The sequence below is a fragment of the Oryctolagus cuniculus genome, chromosome 15, assembly GCF_051225735.1.
Source record: "Oryctolagus cuniculus isolate XC-2025 breed Fujian yellow rabbit chromosome 15, ASM5122573v1, whole genome shotgun sequence".
Lineage (NCBI taxonomy): Eukaryota > Metazoa > Chordata > Mammalia > Lagomorpha > Leporidae > Oryctolagus > Oryctolagus cuniculus.
Window position 1 is genome coordinate 14738224 of NC_142881.1, and position 25685 is coordinate 14763908.

Genomic DNA, 25685 nt, shown 5'->3' on the forward strand with positions numbered 1-25685 from the left:
CAAAGTATTATAAAATGTCATAAGGGACTTTAAAAATAACTACAATAAAAATATAGAGGCTAATATTAATAACAAAGTAGAATTTAAAGTCAAAATCTGGTCAAAAAAACAGAGGCACAAAATGATGTAACAATAATAAACTTTATGCACTAAAAGCACAGGCCGAAAAAGTAAAAACACAATGCCTGGACACACAAGAAGAATCTGAGGATAAAAAAATTATGGGAAATAATCACTAAACTGCTTATTTTTCAGAACTTATCAGATAACAAATTAATTTATTCAGTAATTTAAATAATGAAAGAATATGCAAAGAAATACTGGGTAAGCAAGCCCTGTTCTAGATGACACCATCATAAATATAATAAAGTCCCTATTCTTTTGCAACTTTCTTTCTAATATCAGGGGACAGAAAATAACCAAGTAAGCTCAATGAATATCATAATTTTCAACAGTGGTAAGTGTTCCAAAAAAAAAGATACGTGATACGATGAAGAAGAAGGATGTGTATTTAATTAGATTAGGGAGTTGGAGGAACTGGTCTCACTACAAGGTAATTTATGAGCTGACACTTAAATAACTAGCTTAAAATGATATAAATACCTGTTGAAGAAATTTCCCAAGTTAAACAGGACACTTGCATGAGAAGTTTGAATAACTAATGGGAAGTTACAAGAACTGGAGAGCATAAGACAAGATAGTTGAAAATAAATCTAGATGAGCAAACAGGAATTAAGTCTACCAGGTCCTTATCAATGACAAAAATTCTAGAATATTTGATAAAGGTAATGGAAGGTTTTGAACTATGAATGATATGATTTGTTAAGAAAAATCCATTCTAGCTGCTGGGTGAAGGAAGGATATATGGTAAGGAAAAGCAAGAAAATAAGAGAGGAGGACATTAGATTTTTCTAGGCATGAAGTGATGGTAGCCTGCACACGAGTAGTAGCCAGGAAAGCAATGTAAGAAGATGGAAACATAATTCAGAATTAGAGAGGGAAGATATGCTAAAAGGTTGGGTATAACAGGTAAATAAAAGAATAATCAAGGTTGCCTGTGTGAGTTTGCTGTGGAAAACATGGTAGATGATATTTCTATGAGGGTACTTTAAAAAGTTAATGGAATAATGTAACTAAAATGGAAGTTTATTTAGGCACAAAAGAATTGGAATCCATGCATGGTTTTAATAAAATTTTAACTTTGTCAATTTCTAAGAATTTCTTTCATATTGTGAATTAGATCAGACTATAATATTTTAGTCTAAATTTGTAGGCATTGCTTGAAACATTACTTTTTTTTTTTTTTTTGAAGATTTTATTTTTATTGGAGAGGTAGAGTTACAGAGAGAGGGAGAGACAAGAGCAAGGTTTTCCATCGACTGGTTCACGTTCCAAATGGCACCAACAGCTATAATTGGGCTGATCTGAAGTCAGGAGCCAGGAGTTTCCTCCAGATCTCCCACACAGGTGCAGGGGCCCAAGCACTCTGGTCACCTACTACTTTCCCAGGCCATAGCAGAGAATTGGATCAAAAGAGAAGCACCTGGCTCACATATGGGATGCCTGAGCTGCAAGCAGATGCTTAGCCTACTATGCCACAGTGCCAGCCCTGAAATATTACTTTTTAACATGTGAAAAAAAATTGAGATTTCTATAAATGAATGATTATTTGATACTTAACATTTTTAAAATACTAACATAAATAAAAAAATCAATAAAAGCATGCTAAATTTATAGTTCCCCTTAGATATTATCTCTCCAGGAGAGCAATATTTCTTTTTTTAAGTTTTATTTTTATTGATTTATTGATTTGAAAGGCAGATTGGGAGATGGAGTGGGGAGACAGAGAAGCTCCACTCCTTGGTTCACTCCCCCAAAAGGCCACAACAGCCAGGTCTGGTCCAGGCCAAAGCCAAGTACCGGAAACTCCATCCTGGTTTCCCACATGAGTGACAAGGACCCAAGTACTTGAGCCAATACCTGCTGCCTTCCAGGGTGTGCATGACAGGAAACTAGATAAGAAGTGGGAGACAGCACTCAAAGCAGATACTCTCAATGGGATATGGGCATCCCAAGCAGCAGCTTAACTGTTGCGTCAAATGCCACAATTGATGGAATGTTTCTACTGTAACATTATAATTAACAAGTTAGAAAGATTTTTACTAGCTGATATAGTGGCTAGTCTATGACCTTTTACATTTGGATTCTTTGCTCTTTCCCATGAAAATTTTGACATGTTTAAACATATCACTCTGAAAATTGTTTTCAAAACTTCAGCCAGTATAAACACAACTTTGAAATTCCCTCTTCTGTAATGACTTCAATCAGATTATCCAGTGAGTATCCAAAGAAAGATAATCAAACCCAAAAAACCAAAAAACAGAATTGCATGATATATTAATTTCCTCTATCTGTTGAAACAGCCACTCAAGTAATTGATAAGGCTATGAGTTATAAACTAGCTAAAGATATAAGTGGTAATATATTTGGTTCACAGTTAAATGCAAATTAATACTACAAACATATCCAAAATTTAAAACTTAAATTTAATATATGCTAAATTTTCATGAATGAATAACAATGTCCAATATTTTGAAATTTCTGACTCTATGAAAAAACTTAGATTAAATGCATTTGGATGAAGTACATTGATAGTTTGATATTTAAGACCAAATGTCAGAATTTGTAAAGAGAAAAAAGTTCTTATTTTATGAAGCCCAAAGTGATAGATTTATGTAAAATGTCAACTTCCCATACACAATAAACTCAGATAATATTTGAGATGCTTAAAAATGAAAATATAACATAAGGAGATTTCCTAAATTACCAAGTTAATCTAACAAACTGAAAGTATTAAAGAATTTCTTTCAAACCAATAGAAGTTAGTCAACTAATCATACCTGAAACTTAATTAGGCTCTATTTCAAGAAAACAACTTGAAATCTCAATGTTATATTTTTATTTATTGTTTCTAAAAAAGAAACAAAAGCAAAGGAACTAAATTAGCTACTACTAGCTAAGATCAAGTATGATCATTTATTCTAGATAAATAAAATTTCTATGGTTATTAACACACTATTTATTGATATAAATATGTGTAAAATCCATGATAAAATAATACTTCAAAAATCTAAGTTTTGGTGCCGGCGCCGTGGCTCACTTGGTTAATCCTCTACCTGCAGCGCTGGCATCCTATATGGGCGCCAGGTTCTAGTCCCAGTTGCTCCTCTTCCAGTAAAGCTCTCTGCTGTGGCCCAGGAGGGCAGTGGAGGATGGCCCAAGTGCTTGGGCGCCTGCACCCGCATGGGAGACCAGGAAGAAGCACCTGGCTCCCAGCTTCGGATTGGCACAGCATGGGCCATGGCGCCCATTTGGGGAGTGAACCAATGGAAGGAAGACCTTTCTGTCTGTCTCTCTCTCTCACTAACTCTATCTGTCAAATAAATAAATTTAAAAAATCAAAGCTTTAACTGAAAATTGATGGTTTTTCAAAGACAGAATAAAACATTTTTCTGGATTAAAACATGAGGAATAAACATTCCAATAATTCTCCACCATCTATTCTTATTATAAATCCCTTAATATTTGTATGTACAGATTTAATTGTTTAAATTCTTTCTAGAAGAAATAAAAGCCTTAATGATGGCACCCTAACCACCCTAACTGCCCTCCTGGTCTAATTCATAAACAGAACCAGTCGCCCTGCATTCAGTCTCAGAACACTCCAGCTGTTGTTCACCAGCTAACACAATACTCTAACCCTGAAGGACTTCTGTAACCCCTCTCCTAGCACTCTTTTGTTCCTTGGCTTAAATTTCCTCAGTGTTTCTTCATCACTTTTAGTTTGGAGTCCATCCCCCTTAACCCAGCATATAACAATCTTCAAAAACTGGATCTTGCCTCTTTCTCTACATTGACACTACAACTGATCAGATAATCCTACGGCAGTTTCCAAATATTTGACATAAATTGTCAAACCTCTGTATCTCCTTTGATATCAATTATTCTCTCCTGCCTTTACATGCTCATCTCCTAGATACCTTTTTTTTCTTGGTATGGCAATGAGTATTTTTCTTATCAATTCTCATATTAATGTGATATAAATACAAAGAGAACAGATTGGATGTAGTTCATAGAGACAATTCTGAGGATATAATAATGCTTTCTCCCTCCTACTTCCACCATTCTCTCTCTTTCTTTTGGATGGCATAATTTATTTTATTTTTTTTTAACTTTTATTTAATAAATTTAAATTTCCAAAGTACAAGTTTTGAATTATAGCAGCTTTTTCCCCCATAACCTCCCGCCCACCTGCAACCATCCCATCTCCCACACCCTCTCCCACCCCATTCACAACAAGATTCATTTTCAATTATATTTATACACAGAAAAAGATCAATTTAGTATATATTAAGTAAAGATTTCAACAGTTTGCACCCACACAGAAACACAAAGGATAAAGTACTATTTGAGTACTAGTTATACCATTAATTCATATAGTACAACACATTAAGGACAGAGATCCTACATGGGGAGTAAGTGCACAGTGACTCCTGCTGTTGATTTCACAATTGACACTCCTATTTATGATGTCAGTAATCACCCGAGGCTCTTGTCATGAGCTGCCAAGGCTATAGAAGCCTCTTGAGTTGGCCAACTCCGATCATATTTAGACAAGGCTATAGTCAAAGTGGAAGTTCTTTCCTCCCTTCAGAGAAAAAGAAAGGGACCTCCTTCTTTGATGGCCCGTTCTTTCTGCCGGGATCTTTCATTTTGGTGTGTTTTTTTTTTTTTTCACAGTGTCTTGGCTTTCCATGCCTAAAATACTCTCATGGGTTTTTTTAGCCAGATCTGAATGTCTTAAGGGCTGATTCTGAGGCCAGAGTGCTGTTTAGGACATCTGCCATTCTATGAGTCTGCTGTGTATCCCACTTCCCATGTTGGATTGTTCTCTCCTTTTTAATTTTATCAGTTAGTATTAGCAGACACTAGTCTTGTTTATGGGATCCCTTTGACTTTTTTTTTTTTTTTTTTTTTTTGACAGGCAGAGTGGACAGTGAGAGAGAGAGACAGAGAGAAAGGTCTTCCTTTGCCATTGGTTCACCCTCCAATGGCCGCCACTGCTGGTGCGCTGCGGCCGGCACATTGTGCTGATCGGAAGGCAGGAGCCAGGTGCTTCTCCTGGTCTCCCATGGGGTGCAGGGCCCAAGCACTTGGGCCATCCTCCACTGCACTCCCAGGCCATGGCAGAGAGCTGGCCTGGAAGAGGGGCAACCAGGACAGAATCCGGCACCTCAACCAGGACTAGAACCCGGTGTGCCAGCGCCGCAATGCAGAGGATTAGCCTATTGAGCCGAGGCACCGGCCCCCTTTGACTCTTAATCCTATCATTATGATCAATTATGAATTGAAACTGATCACCTGGACTAGTGAGATGGCATTGGTACATGCCACCTTGATGGGATTGAATTGGAATCCCCTGGCACATTTCTAACTCTCCCATTAGGGGTAGTCCGATTGAGCATGTGCTGAACTGTATATCTCTTCCCTCTCTTTCTGTGTATTGTTTAACTAAGATTCACATCCCATCAGTTATGGATCCTGTCCAATTGGTAGTCTTCATCTTACTCCTGTTTTCTCTACTACATACTTATAACAGAAGAGTTGACACATATAAAGTGTTTACTCTTGCTCAGGTATAATTGTGCCAAGTGCTTTACACACATTATTTCATTGACATTCAGAATAATCTCATAAAGTAATATCAAAGCTGTTTTATAAATGGAGAAACAAAGTCTTAGAAGGTTACATAGGCAATAAGCAATGGAGCTAAAATGGAAACAAGTACATTCTGACTAGCCCTTAACTTCTACACTTTCCCAACTCCAATTAATCATAATATATTGTTATTATTACCTTCCTGTATTTTTCTCCACTTGACCTGAAAATATTTGAAATTAATTATTATGATGTTTAGCCGTATAGGCCTACAAACTACTAAAAAACCTAGTATTTTTACTTACATGAGTTTACTGAATGGATTGCAATAACTGATAGAATTGAACATCACAGTGTTCTAAATAGGAATTCTAAACACAGATTCATTTTAGCTAAAGGTCAAGCTGTATAAGAAGACAAAAATTACTTTTATATCAAGATGACACCAGTTAAAATACATAGAACTTTATATCTACATTGCAATCACACCTAATATCTTGAGTTAAATACTTGAAAAGTACAATTTCTTGTAGAGTTTTCTTTTCAAAAAAGTATTTTTTAAAGATTTACTTTATTTATTTTGAAAGGCAGAGTTAGAGAGGCAGAGGCAGAGGCAGAGGCAGAGGCAGAGGCAGAGGCGAGGAGAGGAGAGAGGAGAGGAGAGGAGAGGAAGATCTTTAGTGCTCTGGTTCACTCTCCAAATGACTGCAAAAGCCAGGGCTGGAGTGGACTGAAGACAGGAGCTTCTTTCAGGTCTCCCACATGGATGCAGGGACCCCAGCACTTGGGCCATCTTCCACTGCTTTCTCAGGCACATTAGCAGGGAGTTGGATAGGAAGTGGAGTAGCCAGGAATTGAACTGGCACCCATATCGGTTGCTGGTGCCGCAGGTGGCAGCTTCACCTACTATGCCAGTGTCAGTCCCGGGTATTTTTATTTTTAAAAAAGAAACAGAACTCTAAAGTGACAAGAAGAGGAGGATAGGAAGATGGCAGTATAGCAGCGGGAGGTTCCAAGTCGTGCAGGGAAAAATGATAATTAGTTAGCAGAGGAGATACAAGCCAGTGGCAGAATCAGGAGTTTGTGCAGAGTGGCCCAGGAGACCACCAGAAACTGCTCAGGTCCATGCTGGGGAGCAAAGAGGAGGGAGAGGTGGTGAATGTGCATCAAAGGAGCAACACAGGGACAGAGCGAGGAGATGGGCGCCACTCCCAGTGACCCAGTGAGAGGAAGCAAGTCTGCTGAGCTTCAAACTGTGGCGGGCGGAGAAACTTGGCGAACTGCACTACGTTTTAAACTCCAAGCAGGAAGAAGGAGAAATTGTAAGGGAATGGGCAGAGAGGTTGGGCATGTTACAGTCCTTCTGTGTCTCACCCGTCGCCCCAACCAGACCTACAGCCATTGGGGAGAAGTCATATTGATTGTTTACATTTTCAAGTGTAAGAAGAGTATCACTGTCTCTACCTCCCGCTCACACACCCATCAAGTGTGGGGGCCACCTCTCAACACGCCCAACCAGGGAACACAAACAGAACATTTCAGAGATTTCCTTCCACCACACAAGCTGTACAACAAGGAGTAGTCTTAAAAAGTGAAAACCTGAACTTGTCTCACCCACCAGCGAGAAGTGTACCCAGCCCCAGTAGGCAGGGCTTCTTGCACCAAAGCCCTGGTACCAGCCTCCATCACCATCCAGAAGTAAAAAGAGCTCCAGGGGGCAGGGCTGCATGATTCCACTTGCATCACACAGACACATACCAGCTCATAGCAGAGGGAAATCAATTTAAAAATAAAATCAACCAGAAATGATGAAAAAAGGAAAAACCTGAATAAGAATAAGGACTTTATTAATTCGTCAGAGGACCAGTACAATTCCTCAATAATGGAGGCTGAAGAAGGGATAGAGGACATGTCAAAAAAGGAATTCGGAGAATTAATAGATTACTTAGAAGCAATCATAAAGAAATTCACCATCTAAATGAAAAGCACTCCCAAGAAATTGAGATTTTAAAGGGTATCCAGAATGAAATACTGGAAATGAAGAATTCCATATACTAAATAAAAAATACAGTAGAATCTCTTACCAATAGAATGTATTAAACAGAAGAAAGAATATCAGAACTAGAAGACAAACTTCTGGCCAGCGCCATGGCTCAATAGGCTAATCCTCCGCCTTGCGGCACCGGCACATTGGGTTCTAGTCCGGGTCGGGGTGCCGGATTCTGTCCCGGTTGCCCCTCTTCCAGGCCAGCTCTCTGCTGTGGCCAGGGAGTGCAGTGGAGGATGGCCCAAGTGCTTGGGCCCTGCACCCCATGGGAGACCAGGAGAAGCACCTGGCTCCTGCCTTTGGATTAGCGCGGTGTGCCGGCCGCAGTGCGCTGGCCACAGCAGCCGTTGGAGGGTGAACCAACGGCATAAGGAAGACCTTTCTCTCTCTCTCTCTCTCACTGTCCGCTCTGCCTTTCAAAAAAAAAAAAAGAACTAGAAGACAAACTTCTAGAAATAATATAGTCAGACCAAATACAAGAAGAAATTAGAAAATTAAAAATCATGGTTGGAGAATTACAAGATTCTATCAAATGACCAAACTTATGAATCCTAGGAATTCCAGAAGGTGAGGAAAGAGAGAAAGGATTATAAGACCTTCTTAACAAAATAATAAAGGAGAATTTCCACAGTTTGGAGAATGAGAAATCCAATTACAAGAAATACACAGAACTCCCAACAGACAGGACCAGAAAAGAACTTCACCATGACACATTATAGCAAAATTCAGCTCAGTGAAACACAAAAAACAGTTCTTAAAATGTGCACCAGAGCAACAACAAATCACATTCAGAGGAAGCCCAATCAGACTCTCCCTGGACTTCTCATTGCAAACCCTACAGGCAAGGAAACAATGGCGAGACATATTCCAAATCCTAAGAGAAAAAAATCCTCAACCCAGAATACTGTACCCTGCAAAAAACTCAAATCCTAAGAGAAAAAAATCCTCAACCCAGAATACTGTACCCTGCAAAAAACTCTCATTTATGAACAAAGGAGAAATAAATATCTTCCACAACAAGGAACAATTGAAAGAATTTGTAACCGCTTGCCGAGCCCTACATAAAATGCTCAAGGATGTGCTACACACAGAAACAGGAACATCACTATAATAGAAGAGGAATGCAGAAAAGAACCCAGCAAAAGTACAAATGAAATCCAAAATACGTAAACATTTAAGGAAACATGGCAGGGCAAAGAGGGTATTTAACAATACTCACACTGAATGTAAATGGTCTCAACTCCCCAGTAAAAAGACACCTTAAAAAAGTAAACCCATCTATTCTATTTGCTGCCTCCAAGAAACACACCTTAACAACAAAGACGTAAACAGACTGAAAGTGAAACTATGGAAAAAATAACCTATGCTAACAGAAACCAAAAAAGAGCTGGTGTGGCCATCCTAATATAAAACAAAACAGACTTTAACAGAAAAACTATTTCTTTTTGACAGGCAGAGTTAGACAGTGAGAGAGACAGAGAGAAAAGTCTTCCTTTCGTTGGTTCACCCCCTAAATGGCCACTACAGCTGGTGCGCTGTCCTGATCCAAAGCCAGGAGCCAGGTGCTTCCTCATGGTCTCCCACGCTGGTGCAGGGCCCAAGCTTTTGGGACATCCTCCACTGCCTTCCTGGGCCACAGCAGAGAGCAGGACTGGAAGAGGAGCAACCGGGACAGAATCCAGCGCCCCAACCAGGACTAGAACCCAGGGTACCAGTGCCACAGGTGGAGGATTAGCCACGTGAGCCACAGCACTGGCTAACAGAAAAACTATTAAGAGAGACAACGAATGACACTATATAATGATAAAAGAATCAATTCAACAGGAAGATGTGACTATTATAAATGCATATGCACCTAATAACAGGGCACCTAGCTATTTAAAAGAATTGCTAAGGTATTTAAAGGGAGATATAGACTCAAATACAACAGTAATTGGGGACTTCAATACCACACTTTCAGAAATGCACAGATCAACCAGACAGAAAATCAACAAGGAAACAACAGAGCTAGTTGACACTGTAGACCAAATAGACCTAGCAGATATCTACCGAGCCTTCACCCTCCAGCCACAGAGTACACATTTTTTCTCCAGTGCATGGATCTTTCTCTAGGACTGACCATATGCTAGGCCATAACGTGAGTCTCAAAAAATTCAAAAAAATTGAAATCATACCATTGCATCTTCTCAGACCACAATGCATTGAAGAAGGAAGTTAATAACGCAAGAATCTCTTCATCATATGCAAACACATGGAGAATGAACGAAATGTTTCTGAATGAACAATGGATCATAGATGAAATCAAAAGAGAAAACAAAAAATTTCTGTAAACAAATGAAGATGGCAATAAAACATAGCAAAATTTGTGGGATGAGGCCGGCACTGTGGCTCACTTGGTTAATCCTCTGCCTACGGCACCAGCATCCCATAAGGGCTCTGGGTTCTAGTCTCGGTTGCCCCTCTTCCAGTCCAGCTCTCTGCTGTGGCCTGGGAAGGTAGTGCAGGATGGCCCAAGTGCTTGGGCCCTGCACCAGCGTGGGAGACCAGTAGGAAGCACCTGGCTCCTGGCTTTGGATCAGTGCATTGCACCGGCCATAGCAGCCATTTGGGGGGTAAACCAATGAAAGGAAGACCTTTCTGTCTCTCTCTCACACTGTCTAAATATGCATGTCTAATATAAAAATGTGGGATACAGCAGAAGTAGTGTTAAGAGGATAGTTTATAGCAACTGGTGCCTACATCAAGAAACTAGAAAGGCACCAAATAAATTAACTATCTATGTACCTCAAGGATCTAAAAAACAACAGCAAACCAAACCCTAAAGTAGTAGAAGAAAAAAATAATTAAAATTAGAGAAGAAATCAAAATAGAAACAAAAATATTCAAAAGATCAGCAATACAAAGAGATGGTTTTTAAAAAAAAAATAAACAAAATTGACAAGCCAGTGGCCCAACTAACCAAAGATAGGAGAGAGAAGATCCAAATCAATAAAATGAGAGGTAAAAAAGGAAATATAACAACAAACACCACATAAAAAATAAAATCATGAGAAACCACTGCAAAAAGCTGTAGGTCCAACAAACTGGGAAACCTTGAAGAAATGGATAGATTCCTGGATACTACCTAAGTTCAGCTGTGAAGATACAGAAAACCTAAAAAGCCCCATAACCAAGATAGGAATAGAATCAGTATTAAAGACCCTCCCAACAAAGAAAAGCCCAGAAAAAATGGCTTCACTGGTGAATTCTACCAGACATTTAAAAAAAACTAACTCCAATTCCTCTCAAATTATTCAAAACAATTGAAAGAGAGGGAATCCTCCGAAATTCTTTCTATGATGCTAGCATTTCCTTCCTAAACCCGGAAAAGATGCAACAGAGAAAGAAAACTACAGACCTATTTCCCTGATTAACATAGACGTAAAAATTCTCAACAAAATTCTGGCCAATAAAATCCAACAACACATCAGAAAACTCATTCACTGGGACCAAGTTGGATTTATCCCTAGTATGCAGGGATGGTTCAACATTCCCAAATAAATCAATGGGATACTTCATATTAACAAACTAAACAAAAACTATATGATTACCTCAATAGATGCAGACATAAAATAGTCATCAGAAATTACTACAAAGAGTTGTATGCCAACAACAGGGAAAACTATCAGAAATGGATAGATTCCTAGATACATACAACCTATATAAGTTGAACCATGAAGACATAGAAAACCTAAACAGACTCATAACCAAGATAGAAATTGAATCAGCAATAAAGGCTCTCCCAACAAAGAAAAGCCCAGGCAGGACCAGATAGATTCACTGCTGAATTCTATCAGACATTTAAAGAACTAAATCCAATTCTTCTCAAGATATTCAAAACAAATGAAAGATCTCTGTGAGTGAGTTCTTGGTAGAAAGAAGAGACCATCAAAGAAGGAGGTGCCTTTCTCTGAAGGGAGAAGAGAATTTTCACTTTGATTATGGCCTTGTCTAAATAATGTCAGAGTTCATGAACTCAAGAGGCTTCCATAGCCTTGGCAGCTCATGACAAGAGCCTCAGGTGATCATAGATGTCATAAATAAGAGTGTCAACTGGGGCTGACACTGTGGCGTAGCTGGTAAAGATGCTGTCTTCAGTGCCAGCATCTTAAATGGGTGCCTGTTTGAGTCCCAGCTGCTTCACTTTTAATCCAGCTCTCTGCTATCACCCGACAAAGTAGTAGAAGATGGCCCAAGTCCTTGGTCCCCTACACCCATGTGAGAAGACCTGGAGGAAGCTCCTGGCTCCTGGCTTTGGATTGGCTCAGCTCCGGTTGTTGCAGCCAACTGGAAAGCAAAGCAGCAGATTTAAGACCAACCTCCCATCTTCCCTCCCTCCCTCGTTCTCTCTCTGTGTAACTCTTTCAAATAAATAAACAAATCCTTAAAAAAATAAGAGAGTCAATTGTTAAATCAACGACAGGAGTCACTGTGCACTTGCTCCCCATGTTAGACCTCTGTCTTTAATGCGTTGTACTACAAGAATTAATAGTAAAACTAGTATTCAAACAGTACGGTATACTTTGTGTGTCTGTGTGGGTGCAAACTGTTGAAATATTTACTTAGTATAGAGTTGATAGTCTGTATATAATTAAAAATGGATCTTAATGAAGAGTAGAATGGGAGAAAGAGTAGGAGATGCAATGGTTTGGGGGTGGGAGGGTAGGTATGGGAATAACTGCTATAATCCAAAAGTTGTACTTACAAAATTTATATTTATTAAATATAAGCTTTCTATTAAAAATAGACAAAATTAAAAATGGAGTGTCCAACATGGGAAGCAGTCCACACAGCAGACTCATAGAATGACAACCTCTTTAAATAACACTCTGACCTCAGAATCAGCCCTTAAGGCATTTGGATGAGGCTAAAAAGCCCATGAGTGTCTCAAAGACATGGAAAGCCAGGACACTGTGGTAAGAATATCCTGCATGAATTATCTCTGTGAATGAGAGCCCAGAGGAAAGAAGGGGCCATCAAAGAAGGATATACTTTTCTCTGAAGGGAGGAGAGAACTTCCACTTTGCTTATGGCCTTGTCTAAACACTGATGGAGTTTGTGGTCACAAAAGGCTTCCACAGCCTTGGCAGCTTATGGCAAAATCCTAGGGTGATCCCTGAAGTCATAATTAAGAGTGTTATTTTTTAAATTAACAACAAAAGTCACTGTGCACTTAGTGCCCATGTAGGACCTCCGTTCCTTAATGAGTTATACTATGAGAATTAACTGCAAAACTTGTTCTTAAATAGTACTTTATACATTGGGGGGGGGTGCAAACTGTTTAAATCTTTACTTAGTATAGAGTTAATCTTCTATATATAAAGTTCAATTAAAAATGAATCTTAATGAAGAATGAGATGGGAGAGGGAGTAGGAAGTGGGATAGGAGTGGCGGTGGGAGGGTGGGTATGGGGGAAGAACCTCTATATTCCTAAAGTTGTACCTATGAAAATTGTAATCATTAAATAAAAGCTTTAAGAAAAATATAGTGACAAGAAGACAAAATTTATATTTGTAATGTTACCTCTTCTTAATTATAATATTTACATATTTATGAAGATACTTGAAGACCCTAAGGTTTTAATTCACAAATCAAATATTTATAATAGCAAGGATAATGGCTAATATTTAACTGTATGGGAAATTTATGCTTTTAATACCATTCTGTAGATATCACAATTTTTTTATAACCTGTCCTTTCCTCTATAAATTGTTAAGTGGTCAAAATGAAGCTTCTTTTTATAGAGTTAAAGGCACTAATTCAACTTCAGCTTTCATTTCTATCTCTAAAACTTTAGAAATCAGGCTTATGTCAAAATGATTAAATGCGCAAGTATAACCAACAGTCTTAGGGTAACATATGTTCTACTATATAAACAGCAAGTTATTTTGCATATAAGTATTTCTATTAAACAAAACAATTTATAAAGTATGTTCTACCATATAAACAGTAAGTTTTTTTGCATATAAGTATTCCTATTAAAGAAAACTATTTGATATATAATACAGTAATACTAAATTTTTAAAAATTTGAATGCTCATATATATGTGTATATAAATGTTTTTATTTATATATTATTAACTTTAACATAATGAAATAATAAAACATTTAAAAGTATTATAATCAGTATATATACAAAGTATATATTTATATATAATATTTAGCTTTTTAAAGTTAATTCCCTATTACTCTCTGTTTGTTAGACTAATGAATAATGCAGTGAGTGATGTGCTTTCAAGAAGAAAGAGCTTACAAAGATGATTTTGTAGTTTCCCACAATTCTCCTGATGTTTTTGTCCCTATACAGATAGATTTCCATTTCTAAGTTACAAGTAAAACAATGGCATCCTAGAGTTTAGATTTCATTATAATCAGTAATGATAAATTTTTAAAGCCTAAGTTGAGAGACTATAACTTGTCAATAAAACCCACCTAATGTTATCCAATGCAGCTGAAACTTACATGATGCTATAAATTATTTATGAAACATAAGTTTTGCAATGTTTTTATTTTTAAAGATTTATTTATTTAAAAGATAAAATAAGAGGGGTGGCTGGGAGACAGACAGATTGATCTTCCACCCATTGGTTAACTCCCCAACTGGCTGCAACAACCAGAGCTGGGCCAGGCAAAGCTAGGAGCCTAGAACTCTACTCAGGGATTTCCATGGGGATGGCAGAAGCCCAACTACTTGGGTCATTCTTTGCTGCTTTCCTAGACTCATTAGCATGGAGCTTGATTGAAAATGGAGCACCTAGGAGTCAAACCAATGCTCACATGGGCTACTAGCATTGCAGGCAGCAGCTTAAACCACCACACCATAGCACCAACCCTTATATTTTTATATTTTAATTAATTCATAAAATTGATTTTAAAATTCTAATAATTTTGATCGATTTATTAACAAAAGAACTACAGAAGCTCAAAAGAAATATATGCTAAAATATATTTGATAAATTCCTCAAGCTTCTAAAAATTTAAGAAGATAACCAATTTCCAATGGGTTATTTAAGAAAAATTCTATTAAGGCTTTGTTATTTATTTATTGTTTTAGATTTTTATTTTATTTATTTGAAAGACAGAGTTGCAGAGAGACGCACAGAGAGAGAGAGAGAGAGGTCTTCCATCTGCTGGTTCACCCCCAGATGGCCACGATGGCCAGTGCTGTGCCGATCTGAAGCCAGGAGCCAGGAGCCTCTTCCAGATCTCCCACGTGGGTGCAGGGGCCTAAGGAGTTGGGCCATCTTCTACTGCTATCCCAGGCCATAGCAGAGAGCTGGATTGGAAGAGGAGCAGCCGGGACTAGAACTGGCGCCCATATGGGATGCCAGCATCTCAGGCCAGGGCTTTAACCCGCTGCACCACAGCACCGGCCCCTTAGGCTTTGTTATTATAAGTACATTGTATTTTAACCTTTACTTTTCACATCATAGGCATAAAATAAAAATGTCTCATTGCTTCAATACCTACTTAAGCCATAATTTTTAAGTTTATTTTGTTTAAAAGTTTAAATTTGTTTAATTTGCTTAAATTTTCAGTTTATTTGAATTAAATTAAATGACCCATCCTCTATATTCAAAATGTTAATATATTTGTAATAAAAACATATAGACATCTACATTAGGATTCAGTTATTTTTCTCGCAAGGAGATATCACCTAGTCTAGAATGAAAATTAGAATTGCAAATTGAAAAATGACTCTTAGCATCATTCACATAAGTAAAATCAAATCTAATTTATTACATGAGTTTAGAGATTGACTTAATAGTGAATTACCAGATTCCATTTACTCAGAAACAGGTAATTTAGATTCAAACTAATTTAATTTAATTTAATTTTACCTGTGGTATATAAATGTTGATGAGCAGCACTACTGTCAAAGACTACAAAATTCTTAAGCTCAATATACTGTCAACTCTTGATTTCTAGCATTGCAGCTATAGTGGTAACATTTTTTTCTCTTTTCTTATTATCAAGATTCAAATGCATGGCAATATAAGTCACAAAGAGTATTACCAAAAGTGGCCAGCATTGTGGTTTAGCAGGTGAAGCCGCCTCCTGAGATGCCAGCATCCCATATGGGCACTGATTCCAGTCCCAGCTGCTCTACTTCCCATTGAGCTCTGCTAAAGTGTCTGCGAAAGAAACAGGATGGCCCAAGTGTTTGGGCCAACGCTCCAACATGGCAGACCTGGAAGAAGCTCCTGGCTCCTGTCTTTTGCCTGGCCCAGCCCTGGCTGTTGCAGCAAACTAGGGAGTGAAGCAGCAGATGGAAGGTCTCTCTCTCTCTCCATCTCTCTCTCTGTAATTGATTTTCATATAAATAAATAAATCTTTTTAAAAATTAAAAAATAAAAAAATTCATGCTAATCAACTCAGTAATATGATTGGTAGCATTCCAAAAGAATAATTTTCCTATTTAACTACCAGGTTATTGACATATTTTTCATGTAACACTTCTATGTGTTATACAGTCTCAATGAGAACTCTTTGATGATATTAGAATCCTAAATGAATTGGCAACCTAAAACAAAGTATTCTGTAGAGAAAAATGAATAAAACTATCTTAAAATTAGAATGATTTACATTAAATTGAAACAGCTTTCCAAAATATACAAATTGGCCAAATAATATAATAAAATGACAAAGGCACTCAATGGCTAAATTAAAGATAGATTCAATATGTACAAACAGCCACCTACCTAAAATTGCCTACTCTGGTAGGTATATTATATATTTGACACAAAAGTACATCATTATTATTTTATTTCCAGACTTTCATTAATAACTATAAAACTTATAGTGCTAAAAGAATGAAACTTTTATACCACATAAAACTAAAGAACAAGGAAATAAAAGAAAATTCTTAGTATAAAAATTTGGTATAGTATTACAAAAAAGTAAAATAGTACCTGACCCAAGTTGTTTTTTATTCAAACATCTTAAAAACACTGAAAAAAAAAGAGTGAAGGATTTTGTCAACAACAATGGCAGAAAAATGAGAAGGAAAATTTGCCTCTAATTTATCAGTTACTATCACAACCTTTACCCACCTGAGTTCTTTAAACCATAATAACTACTTTTTTGAGAGGTAATCTACACTAAAATGTTTTACAGAATAATTAAAATTTATTAATTAAAAAGATTTTTGAGAGAAGGAACAAAAGGTAGATAAGAAATTAACAATGTAATAATATAAAGTGATAAAACCTTTTATTGGAAAAATAAATTATTTTAATTAAGTTGTAATAGAATATTTCAGTCAAGATCATTACTGTATGATCAAACTAATTTAAAAAAATTTCCATTTATTTTTATATTTACTCTCATTCTAAAGATGAAGATACATACATTTATATCAGTATTATATATGTAACATCAAATATTCATTGGTATACATATATACTTATAATATATAGTACTCTAGTTTCCAAAAAAATTTGAAATAATTTTCTTTTACTATGAAGAACATTTAAAATATATTTCATTAGCCATGACTTTCCTAGAAAATTTCTGCATACCTAAAACAAAGTAAGAAAGTGACAGAAGTTCTAAAGTCTCTAATGAAAAGCTTTATAACTCAAACACATGTTCAATTACTACAAGAATTTAATAATTAGCATATATACTTTTGAATATAATAAAGCCTTTACTCACTATTACACAGTGGAAAGCTCACTATTAAAACTGACAAGCTGGGGGGCGGTGCTGTGGCATTGTGGGTAAAGCTGCTGCTTGCAGTGTAGGGATCCCATATGGGCACAGGTTCGAGACCCGGCTGCTCCACTTCCGATCCAGCTCTCTGCTATGACCTGGGAAAGCAGTGGAAGATGGCCCAAGTCCTTGGGCCCCTACACCCACATGCAAAAAAGCTCTTGGCTTCGGAATGGTGCAACTCCAGCTGTCGCGGCCAATTGGGGAGTGAACCAATAGGTGGAAGACCTCTCGCTGCCTCTCCTTCTCTGTGTAACTGTGACTTTCAAAATAAATATATTTATATAAATATAAAAAAAATAAAAATATAAAAAAACTGACAAGCCATTCTTTTGGACAACTCCACTCACTAGAAATTTTGCCTTAAGTTGCAGTATGAGTCTATCTCCTTATAGCATCTATTGACTGATTTAAAGTCCAGTATCTACAGATACACAGAAATAGTAATACTCTATCATAAATAAAAGTTCCAATCTATTCAACCTTCAAACTACAGATGCAGTTTAATTTTTCTGGATGCAATTTAGTTTGTCGATGTCCCTGTGAATATGTGGGAACTCATGCTGAACAGCTTCTATGTGCTTACAATGCAAAAGAATAAAGCAGGTTTTTGAGAAAAGATAATGGACTAGATTTGGGAACATTTTTGTAATGGCTATTACACATTCAGGGGAACAAGAAGGTAGCTCAGTATATAAGTCTACTCTTTCAAAAAAGGCTCTGGTTAAACTATAGTATGTAATTACAAATGTCATAGAACTTTCTATCTGAGAAATGTTCAGTATCCCTCCTAACTCCTGAATTACTAGGTCTTAAACAGTTGGGGCCTGGTTCTCCTTTTAATGCAATACTTTTCAGAGTAGCTAGTATCCCTGAGATTTCAAATTTATCTCTCAGAATTTCAAATTATCCCTAAGTTTATTAAGTGACACAATGGAAAATATATGGGGGATTGGAATTAAAGAATAATTAAAAATGAAGAAGACAATGAGTAGAATAAACCTATATGTGAATAAAACAAAACATAATTGAAGACCAGATTGAAAAGGAAAAAGAAGAAAAAAATATAACAGAAGAGCTAAGAAATATGGAGGATATAAACAGAAGTGTGGGGGCCAGTGCTGTAGCATAGTAGGTTAAGTCTCCGCTTGCAGCACCAGCATCGCATATGAGTGCCGGTTTGAGCCCGCTAATGGTGTGGGAGAGCAGTGAAAGATGGCCCAAGTGCTTAGGTTCTAGAAGAAGCTTAGGATCCTGGCTTAGGATCAGCCCTGCTCTGGCCGCTGTGGCCATTTGGGCAATGAACCAGCAGATGGCAGACTTCTCTGTCTCTCCCTCTGTAACTGCCTCTCAAATAAACAAGTAAATCTTAAAAAAAGAAATAGGAGTGTGATAAGAGACATAATAACAGAAAGTCAAATAAAAATATATTGGGGCCGGTGCCGCGGCTCAATAGGTTAATCCTCTACCTAGCGGCGCCAGCACACCGGGTTCTAGTCCTGGTCGGGGCACCGGATTCTGTCCCGGTCGCCCCTCTTCCAGGCCAGCTCTCTGCTGTGGCCAGGGAGTGCAGTGGAGGATGGCCCAAGTGCTTGGGCCCTGCACCCACATGGGAGACCAGGAGAAGCACCTGGCTCCTGCCATCGGATCAGCGCAGTGCGCTGGCCGCAGCGTGCCAGCCGCGGCGGCCATTGGAGGGTGAACCAACGGCAAAAGGAAGACCTTTCTCTCTCTCTCTCTCACTGTACACTCTGCCTGTAAATATTTATATATATATACATATATATATTGGAAGATGTATTTGAAGTCATACTGAAGACATTTTGTAGAAATTAAAAAAAAAAACAATGATGAATGATTGAAAAACCCACAGCTAGACACTTTGGAGTAATATTAAAGAATATCAACATATTTTTAGTTCTCAGGGAAAATAAAGTTTCAGAAAAAGTGTATCTCACAATAAGCAAAAGAATGTCATGTTAATTTCAATATTTAAATATGAATTGACATCTTATTAATAGAACACATTTCAGTCTATAATCTAGCTAGATATTACTTTATAATTTGTCCACATTTGAAGATTTCAGTTTCAGAATGATATACTACTATAGTTTTAATTACCAATATTTTAAAATTTATTGTATATGATTGACATAGATGACAACTTTATAAAGTAAAAATTTCTGCATTCACAAAATAATCATAGGGCCTGGCAATGTAGCACAGCAGGTTAAGTCATAACCTGTGACATCAACATCCCATATGGACACCTCCACTTCCAATCCAGTTTCCTGCTAATGTGCCTGGGAAAGCAATGGAAGATGGCCAAGTGCTTGGACCCCTGCACCCATACTGGAGACCTGGTTGAAGGTCCTGGCTCCCAGCTTTGGCTTGGCCCATACCTTACTTTCAGCCATTTGGGGAGTGAAGCAACAGATAGAAGATATCTTGCTCTATTTATCTCTCTCTCTCTGCACTGTGCCTTTCAAATAAATAAATACATCTTTAAGAATAAATAATTGTAGGTAAAGTTAACCATTCAGTATGCATTCTGTTTATATGTATTATCTTCTCAACCTGCAAAACTACTCCAAGGTAGGTGGAATTACTAGAGGGCCTCCTCGTGTATACAACCCGTATAATTCCTATCTCCTTAGTGTGGGTGGGATTTGTGGAAATGGTGGCAGTCATTCCCTTTATTAGGCTAGATTACCCATATGCAGCAAGTGTGAAAGAATAGTTACCCACATAATTTTATAGTGTATCAGATTCCACTTTAACAGACCAGAGAGAGATTTAAAGCAAAATAGATCCCACACTGGCCTTGAAGACACACAATGCCATAAAATGGAGACAGGATTGGTGGCCCTAGCTGACAGCAAGAAAGCAAGGGCCTCATTCCTACAACCTTAAAGAACCAAACTCTACCAACAGTCCGTGAGCTTGGAAGAAATCCTCCTGCCTCAGCAAAGTCTGCTGGCCCACCGACACCATAACTTCAGCCCCATGAAATCCTGAATAAAGAACCTATACAACCTGTGCCCAGATTCCTGACCCACAGAAACCATGAAATAATAAATGGGTGTTATGTGTTATTTTAAGCTGTTAAATCCATTTCATTACTCAGAGAACTAATGGTAGGCACTATTATCATTTCAAATTTTACAATGGAAAAAAAATTGAAGTACTGAAACTTCAAAAAAGTTCCTGGCAATCAGATAACTAGTAAACTTGTAGGCTGATTTAGGACCCATCTTCTTATTACCTACTCTTTACTGACACTGAGTCACCTGGAGATCAAGGTAAGAATATCCACAATAGGCTTGCATTGATGACAATATTACATATAATTTACCTTGGAACAGATTAAATATGCATTTTAAAAATGTTAAATAAAGCTTCATTCTCACATTAATGGAAATTACATTATTTCCCAACTAGATCTACAATATTTTCCAAAATAAGTAAATAATAATTACAGAAAGATATTTTTAAATAGTTTTGGAAAAAATTTTAATATATACTTATGTATTTATTTGAAAGAGAGACATAAACAGATCATTTATCTGCTGGTTCACTACCCTAATGCCCACAACAGCCAAGGCTGAGCCAGGCCAAAGCCAGGATCCATGAACTCAAGCTGGGTTTCTCAAGTGAGTGCCAGCGACAAGTGACTGAGACAGCAACTTTTGCCTCCCAGGATATGCATTAGCAGAAAGTTGGAATTGGAACTCAAGCACTCTGACATGAGAGGCAGGCCTCTTAAGCAAAGACTTAACCAATGTTCAAAACATCCACCCCTAGAAAACTGGTCTTTTATCAAGCCTGATCTAACAAGGAATTACTTTCTTTTTTTAATACTATTAATATTGGCGTAGTGAATCCAAGTCCCGTATCTCTTAGTACAGGAACAAACAAATTCCTTTCTAGGAGACCTCTTTTCCTTCTCACTATTCTGATGCAGCCAGGTGTCCTAAATTTGCCTGTTTTACTCATTCACCTCAGATTATGGATCATGATTCAGTAACTACATGCTTGTTGAAGAACCCATGAGACTTCATTCACTACAGTAGTCATTTCCAGTTAAGAATGTTAAACAACTCATATAACTGAAAACTGCTAGAACTAACAGTCTTCTGCATATTGCAAACATGGTGATTTATTCTGCCCTTTCATGTTGTTAAAAGTATCTTATTCTAATAATTTTTTATTCTGTGTGTTAGTTATACATGGTTGCTGTTCCTTACAAAGACTCAAGTAATAAAACAATTTACTATAAAATTTCATTTTGGGAGAAGAAAGAACCTGGGTTTTTGTTTTACAGAATCCCGTGTGATTATTTATAATATATTTAAAATTTTTATAAATATGAGGAATAAATCCTTGACTGCACTAACAAGCTGTCTATCTTATGTACTAAAACTTTTAATAGACTATGAGAAAGCAAATATTGGGGCAGGTCTTGTGGCATAATAAATTAAGCCATAGCCTTCAATGCCAACATCTCAAATGGGTGCCAGTTCAAGTTCCTGCTGCTCCACTTCCAATCCAGCTTCCCTGCTAACCTGCCTGGGAAAAGCAGCAGTAGATGGTCCAAGTACTTGGACCCCAACTACTGACATGGGAGACCCAGATGGAGTTCTGGGCTCCTGGCTTTGGCCTGGCTCAGCCCAGGTATTGAAGCCCTTTGGGGACCGAACCAATGGATGGAAAATCTCTCTCTTTCTGGCTCTCCCTCTCTCTCTCTGTGTAACTCTGCCTTTCAAATAAATAATCTTTAAAAAAATTTAAAAATAAAGTATATATTATCCATATATTTCTCCATCAAGAGAAAGGCATTACTCATCTCTTAACAACTATTCACTAAGTTACTTAAAGCACTAAGGATTTAGAAATTAAATATTTTCTACTGTAAACAAGTTTAAGAGCTAAAGATGGGATGAATAATCAAATCAATAATTAAATTGTGATAAACCACAGTGTAACAGTTACGAGAGTAACTTGAAGTAATTATATATACGAGTTTTTTTTTTTCTTTTAAGATTTATTTATTTGAAAGGCAGAGTTACAGAAAGGCAGAGGCAGAAAGACAGAGGTCTTCCATCCACTAGTTCACTCCTCAGTGGCCACAATGGCTAGAGCTGGGCTAATCTGAAGCCAGGAGCCAGAAGCCAGAAGCCAGGAGCTTCTTCCAGGTCTCCCATGCAAGTGCAGGAGCCCAAGGACTTGGGCCATCTTCTACTGCTTTCCCAGGCCTTAGCAGAGAGCTGGATCCAAATGGAGCAGCAGGGACTTGAACCTGCACCTATAAGGGATGCAGGCACTACAGGTGGCAGCTTCACTCGCTATGCCACAGCACTGGCCCCAAGAGGAGGTTATTATTATTCCAATAATGCAGGGAAATATGAGTCAACATAAATGTATATATGCAACTAGTACAACTCCAAAAAAAAGAGAGAGAAAATATAGCATAAAAGCAATGAAGAACACATTAAGTATAGTTGAAAATTTCCAGAATATTCTCAGTAATGGACAGCAAAAGCAGATATGAAACAATGAACAACACATTAACTGAATATCCAACTGAGATCTGAAGAATAACAAGCAAGAGCAGAATACACTTGTGTTTTCAAGTACATGAATTTTCAGTAAAATAAACTATACAGTAGGCTAAAAAGAGGCCTCAACAAATTTAAAGTATATAGTTTTTCTGTGACCACAGAGAAAAAAAATAGAAATTAACAGAAAGACAAAATGTGGAAATTTTACAAGTATTTGAGAATTGAAAAATGCCTTTCTAATGATGCATGTATCAAAAAAAGTCACTCTGGGAAGTGAACCAGCAGATGAAGTATATCTTCCCTCTCTAAGAACTCTGACTTTCAAGTAAATAAAATAAATTTTAGAATCATTTTTTCACTTATTGAACTTTGTGTTTATTGGAGCATTAGCCTTTGACTATAATGTAATTAAAAATGTTCTCAAAAGTTAAAAAAGTGGGGGGAGAAGGAAGGAAGAGAGGAAGGGAGGAAGAGAGGAAGGGAAGAAGGGGAGGGGAAGGAAGGGAGAGGGAGAGGGAGAGAGGGGAATATCATTATATCCTTTGAACTGTATCTATGAACTACATGGAATCTGTTCTCTTTGTATTAATATTACATTGACATGACAATTGATGAGAACTGTGTTGAAGTAATTATCTATTTTCTGTGAACCTGAGAATCTAATATATTAATAAATTCCTATAAAATTTTTAGAAGGGGGCTGGCATTGTGGTGCAGCAGGTAAAACCACCCATGCCATATGAGTGCTAATTTGTGTCCAGTTGCTCCAGTTCCAATCTAGCTCCATGCTCAAGCCTGAGAAAAGCAGCGGAAGATGGCCCAAGTGTTTGGGCCTCGGCTACCCTTGTGGGAGACTGGGAAAAAGCTCCTGGCTTTGGACTGGCCCAGTGTTTCTCCCTCTCTCTCTGTAATTGACTTTCAAAATGAATGAATCAATATTAAAAAAAAAAGAAAAAAAAAACACTAAAAAAGAGAAAAGGTTAGCATTGTGGTGTAGCCAGTTAAGTCACCACCTGTAATGTCAGTATCCTGTATGGGTACCATTTGAGTCCTAGTTGCTTCATTTCCAATCCAGCTGCCTGCTAATTTACCTTGGAAAGCAGCAGAAGATGGTCCAAGTGCTTGGATCCCTACATGAGAGACCCAGATGGAATTCTGGGCTCCTGGCTTCAGTCCAGCCCAGCTCTGGCTGTTGCAGTCATTTTGGGAATGAACCAGTGGATGGAAGATCTCTCTTTTTGCCTCTCCCTGTCTCTATAACTCTGATAAGTCAATCAATCTTTTTAAAAAATTAAAGAGCAAAATAAATATTTTAAGATATATAAAAATTGTACATATTTATTGGGATACCAAGTGATCTTTCAATACATATATACATTACATAGTGTCTGTACACAATATATGACATCCAATAAGGATAAATAAATCTCCTCAACATTTAAAATTTCTTCATGGTGAAAACATTCAAATTCCTATCTGTAGTTCATCAGCTCCTTTTTAAAGAAGAAATACAGAGTACAATACCATTATAGTCACTCTGCTGTGCAACAGAATCCCAGAACCTCTTACTCCTGTATCTATAAATTGCTGGCTGTTAATCAATCTTCCCTCATCATTCCAATACCATTCCTTCCTCAGTCTCTGGTAAGCACAATTACACTTCTTCCTTCCAGGAGACCATCTTTTTTTCATATCCCACATACAAGTTAGATCACGTAAAATTTGTCTTTCTGGCTTGTCTTATTTCATTAAATGTATACTAATATCATCCATGTTTTTCTGAATTACAAGATTTCATATTTTTATTATTTATATGATCCAATTTCCTTTTTCCATTTATCATTGGATAGACAGATTGTTTTGATTACTAGGCTACTGTAAATAATGTCCAGAAATAGGATTACACAAAAATCTTCAACAGCCCAATTTCCCTTTACTTATACCCAGTAGTGGGATTACAAAATCATAAGGTAGTCTTGTTTTTAGTTCTTTGAGGAACCTCCATACCTCCATAATGGATGTACTAATTTACATTCCCAGCAACAGAGTACAAAGAAGGGTTCTCTTTTCTCACATCTAAGGCAGTTTTTGCTATCTTTTGCCTTTTTGGTAATAGTGAATGTACTAGAAAGAGTTGATATCTCCTTCTGTTTTGTTTACATTTTTGTGAAGATTAGTGATGTTGAGTATTTTTAAATATACCTACAGGCTTTTTGTACGTCCTCCTCTGAGAAATGTCTGTTCAAATCTACTGCCCTTTTTTATCTGCAGTATTGGTGGTGTTTTGATATTGAGTTCCTTATATATTCTGGTTATGAACCCCTTGCAAATATTTTCTCATTCTGTAGTTGTCTCTGCACCCTGCTGATTGTTTCCTTAGTTGTGCAGAAGCTCTTTAGTTTGATGAAATTCCATTTTCTACTTTAGTGCTTTTTAATTTCAAAAAATATATATATATTTTAATTTGAGATGCAGACAGAAAGAGAAGAGTGAGAGACAAAGAGCTCATTTGCTGGTTCACTCCCCAAAAGCACACAAACCAGGGTCTAGGCTGGGCTGAAGCCAGGAACTGGGAACTCAATTTAGATCTCCCATGTGGGTGGCAG

The 25685-nt window shown here is 37.3% G+C and overlaps 1 protein-coding gene across 4 annotated transcripts in view; it reads right to left on the reverse strand.

The window, feature by feature from the left end:
- The window catches only part of ATRNL1 (attractin like 1), an 818312-nt gene that overhangs the window by 420962 nt on the left and 371665 nt on the right, over window positions 1–25685 (reverse strand). Inside the window, exon 25 of one of the 4 annotated variants that reach the window (XR_011382205.2) lies at window positions 16717–16755. The exons of the other annotated variants lie outside the window; for them this stretch is intronic. The gene's annotated coding sequence lies outside the window, so the exon portion shown is untranslated. The remainder of the gene's footprint in view (window positions 1–16716; window positions 16756–25685) is intronic. 4 annotated transcript variants of the gene reach the window in all.